Genomic DNA, 4,994 nt, shown 5'->3' on the forward strand with positions numbered 1-4,994 from the left:
TACAATGAGGGGAGAAAATGCAGTTGTTTTTACAATAAAGTGACACTGTATAAGTTTTAACAAACATCTACAAGAATTTTTGAAGACAAAGGTTAGAGTCATCTCAGTTTCATAAGCTGTAAATAAACAAAAACCCAACAAAGCAGAAACAATGATTGATAGTTGAAAATTATTTTTTCCACAACTCCCCTCACCAAGAAAACTAAGTCTCAACAATATCAGTAGGGATGGCCATATTAACAAGCTCATAGCTAAACCAAAACGCCTATGCTACAATCTTGCATACTTAATTTAGAAACTAATAAGAAATTCTGTATATATATAAACCAAATCAAATCAACAAATCTATTAACGGAACCCTTTTGTTACTATATTTCTGTTGAAATACGCTGGCTTTGTTTCAATTAATTTTGAAAATAAAGAATTTAGTAAAATAACTGACATTATTGAGCAAGTGTTTGGAACAATGAAATTCGATGAAAGGTTCTAAGATCACTCAAAAACAGGAAGTATCACAGAAACAAAGGCAGCCCCAGGAGGGTCACCCCTTTAGCATTTAAATCAGCCATATCTGACCAAAATATTCCACCCCTTTTATCTTCAAGCTGACCAGAGATCCAGGCTCTCACACCTACCCTAAGATGTTATTCTACATTAACCAATCACATCATCAAAATCTCGAAGATATGAGATAATGCATGATTAATTCAAAACAATGTATATCAATATGCATTATGTTTGGTAGAATAATCTGAACACCAAAGGGTTATGTCAATATTATGGCTGATATGGGTCAAGCAGTTTTCATTTTAACCTTTTGAAGATATTAGCTATCTGCAAATGAATCTCCTAAGCAAGTTGCTCTCCATAAAACGAGAGTGTTGTTTAGGTCTTCATTTGAACAATTCAAGTAGAATGTGCTATGTTTGGAGGAGGACAACACTACATATTTTGGTCGGTTGTTCAACAATTACACCATCATTGTTTTAATGTCCACTTTTCCATGCTTACATGTTCAGACAGTTTTTTTTTTTAGACAGAGTTTCTCTTGCCCCAAGCGAAGGTAATGCTTCCCCATGCTCAGACATGCTTTTTATGGAAGATCAGACACAAAATACACTGTATGATGTTGATGCACATTTACAACTACTATTAAATGTTGAGAAACTAAAAATAAAATAAAATTTTTTTTTTTAAAGTACAAAGCTTAGGTTGGCCAGGAGTTAAAGCAGAGAAAAACTTGCCTAACCCCATTCATGAAAATATATAAAACTGAGGAACCCTACTTCAAAATTACTAAAAGGAAGATTCTTCTAATATTTGAATTACATGATTAGAAAATGAAAATGTTCCTGAATCCAAAACAAATATTGTCAATTCAAGATCCCATAACCCTTAAAACATACAGAGTGTTCTATCAAACGTAATGTTTTTTATTCATGATGTTTAAAATTAAGCATATATCATCTTGTAGTTTTGACATTGTGATTGTTTATTTTAAGAATTACATTGTAGGATAGGTGTGAGAGGTTTGATCTGTCTGGTTTTGAAAATAAAACAGATAGACAACTTGGGCTGGATATGACAGATTTAAATGATAAAAGGTTAGGTATTGCTCTTAAAATTAAGGTAATTAAGAGATTTTCAGTATCTAACTAGAGCAAACTGAAAGTAAAACTTTGGCAATGTGAACTTTAATCCTTTAGCATTTAAACTGGCCATATCTTGCCCAAATATTCTATTTTATCTTCAAACCAGAGAGATCCAGCTTCTCACGCCTACCATACAATGTCATTCTAAAAATAAACAATCACACAAATCTCAAAGCTACAACATAATGCATGAATAATCCAAGACAATGCTAATAAACAAGCATTATATTAAACTGAATTAATCTGGATTCTGAAGAGATAATGCAGTAACCACATTCTTTTCTAAATCTCTAACTGGAACTCATTTCCCAATCATCCTCAGGATAGTAGTATCAATGGCTTATGAATAAATGGCCTGACACATTAGGTCCCAACAAAGAGGAGCTTGTAAGCTTTCAGCTTAAATCCATTTATATCTATATAGTACACGAAGAAACCAACAGACCAAAAGTGGGATGTGGTCCAAAAAGCTACCCACCTAGTAGTGGATGTTTTGCAAGATGAATTTGATGTGGAAGACAGTTGCACACAGTTTTTAATCATATACTTTTAAAGCAGTGTCCAGATCTAACAGCCAAGTAGAATGAAATAACTAGCCAGAGGTAACATTTCCAAATTAAATAGGTCCCTTTTCTTGAGAGCTAAGTAAATTGAGGCAATTTAGGAATTACAGAAGCTTTCAATTACTCTTACTCTTTTACTTGTTTCAGTCATTTGACTGTGGCCATGCTGGAGCACCACCTTTAGTCGAGCAAATCGACCCTCGGACTTACTCTTTGTAAGCCTAGTACTTATTCTATCGGTCTCTTTTTGCCGAACCGCTAAGTTACAGGGACGTAAACACACCAGTATCGGTCGTTAAGCAATGTTGGGGGGACAAACACAGACACACACATATATACGACGGGTTTCTTTCAGTTTCCGTCTACCAAATCCACTCAAAAGGCTTTGGTCGGCCCGAGGCTATAGTAGAAGACACTTGTTTAAGGTGCCACGCAGTGGGCCTGAACCCGGAACCATGTGGTTCCCAAACCATGGATAAATAACCCAATACCTAATCTATTTAGTCATCTTGCTTCCACATCCCAATCAGCAGTTATAGTTCCTCACCCCATTTAAGTTGTAAGATGCATGCAATTGAAAATACCTCTAAATCAATACCACCTATGTTCAAAAGAGATTGTGTGTGCATGTGTTTTTCTAGGACTGCATCAGTCTGAAGGTGAGTGTTGCTACTTCTAGCAGGTTGAACAAATTGGGGGACCCTTGCTCTGAGTTACAAAGAAACTAATAGATATTGCAGTACTCAAAACCATAAGTGTGTATGTAAGAGCAAGTAGAAAAGATTTTAGCATAGTAAAGAATATGTGATGCATTCATTACATTTTTCTTTTGTTGATTATCTAAGGCAAGAGATAACAATAAAAGCAAGAGAAACTATTTTCTGGAGCTTTTATTCACACTTGGAGTATTACTAATCTACAATGTCCCCCATAAGAATTCTTGAAGTGGCATTTAAATATAAATATCCAAACTTTTATACTACCAGCTGAACACTGCAAAAGATCAGTTTTTTTCCTAAATAGGCATCAAACCGAAACATCACATATCTTTTCAGAAGGTCTACCTATGTAGATAAAATAAAATGCCACTAATAGGATTAACAGCTTACTCGGTGCCTGTCTTAACAACAAATCACCCCAAAACATTAAAATAACACCAACTTAAGAGTATAGCACTAATTAAATACAGCAGGCACTAAATTAAAACTTTCAAAAACCAAAAAAATCTTGTAAATCTTAAAAGATCAGATTAGTATAACAACAGCATATTTTCATCCATCATTTAACATCCGTTTCCCATGTTGGCATGGGCTGGATGGTTTGACAGAAGCTGCACCAAGGTCCACACTGTTCTGGCATTGTTTCTATGGCTGAATGTCCTTCCTAACACAAATTTACAAGAGTGTACCAAGTGCTTTTTATGAAGCACCAGCACCAATATCAAAATTCGCCAAAATATAGCAGCATGTTTGAGGATGTAATATTTAAATATCTAGAAATACTAATGGTGTATTAACTTCAAAAAGTATTTAATAAGAAACACCAATAACATTTTTTTTTTTTGTAACAGTGGATCTCAAAGAAAAGCTACAAATAGTAGCAAGTAAAATACATTGGGTTAAAAAAAAAAAAAAACCTTTCAGACCTTTTAGTCCAAGGCTAAATTCAACTTTTTCTAACCAAAGAGATACATTTCCTTCAAGATCAACAGTTCCAAAAAAGAATTGCTTTATGTTCTCAGAAAGTTTATAAATTCTTATGTCAACGATAACAATTAGCTTTTCCTGAAGATCTCTGTACAATTTATAACTAAGTGCTTAGCTGCACAAAGGCATCACATCAAAAACAAAATTCTGTGGAATGTAGAATATGTAAGAAAAATGCCTGCACTTCAGAATAGAGAAACAGGGATTGGCAAGCAACAAATAAATTTTAAAGTTTTATTTAAAAAAAAAGGTTTCAAAAAAAAAAAAAAAAAAAAAAAAAAAAAAAAAAAAAAAAAAAAAACTCAAGAGTTCTAGAAAGATGGCAATCGAAAAGATGCCAACATTTATAAACACACATTCTATTATTGCTAAGCCTCTTCCACTCTTCTGCTAATTCCAAAATTCAAAAAAGAATTTTAGTTCCTTATATACTTTTTCTTTTTTTTCTTTTAGTGCTGTTGTGTGGGTGAATAGTGTATGTAATTTGGAAGACCAGATCTATAAATTTTCTCTTGAGAAAAGAATGGCCAGAAAGTTTTACTAACCATTTTACTGCCTTAATCTAAATCTTATATAGAATTCACTCTTGGAAATAAATGACCACCAGCACTTAATGCTATTATCTTTTGTAACGGTCATTGATCTGAAGCTATGGTGAGGCTCTGCCTAGACCTGACCCCAGTATTTATTTTGTTAAAACCTGGTACTTATTCTATTTGGGCTCTTTTTGATGAACCGCTCGTTATGGGGACATTAACCAACACCAGGTGTCAACCAGTGGTGGAGGACAAACATACATATTACACAAAACACACCCCATTACCAAATCTGTTTACAAGTATTTGGTTGGCCTGGGGCCATAGTGGGAAACGCTTGCCCAAGGTAGCATGCAGTGGGACTGAACCCAAGACCACATGGTTGGGAAGCAAGCTTCTTACCATACAGCCACATTTGCCAAAACCAAGATTAGATTATCTGAAACCAGAATATTTTTGTTCAATAGATTAAAAAAAAAACAAACAAGGGCCACCGTCTGTGATAAATGTGTGTTTTACCGTGATTCAAAGAATCAC

The 4,994-nt window shown here is 34.2% G+C and overlaps 1 protein-coding gene across 4 annotated transcripts in view; it reads right to left on the reverse strand.

Annotated features, from left to right (window-relative positions):
• Positions 1-4,994, reverse strand: part of LOC106875029 (lysine-specific demethylase 3A) — a 127,585-nt gene that overhangs the window by 16,829 nt on the left and 105,762 nt on the right. The window lies entirely within an intron of this gene.

This window comes from Octopus bimaculoides, chromosome 14, assembly GCF_001194135.2.
Source record: "Octopus bimaculoides isolate UCB-OBI-ISO-001 chromosome 14, ASM119413v2, whole genome shotgun sequence".
Lineage (NCBI taxonomy): Eukaryota > Metazoa > Mollusca > Cephalopoda > Octopoda > Octopodidae > Octopus > Octopus bimaculoides.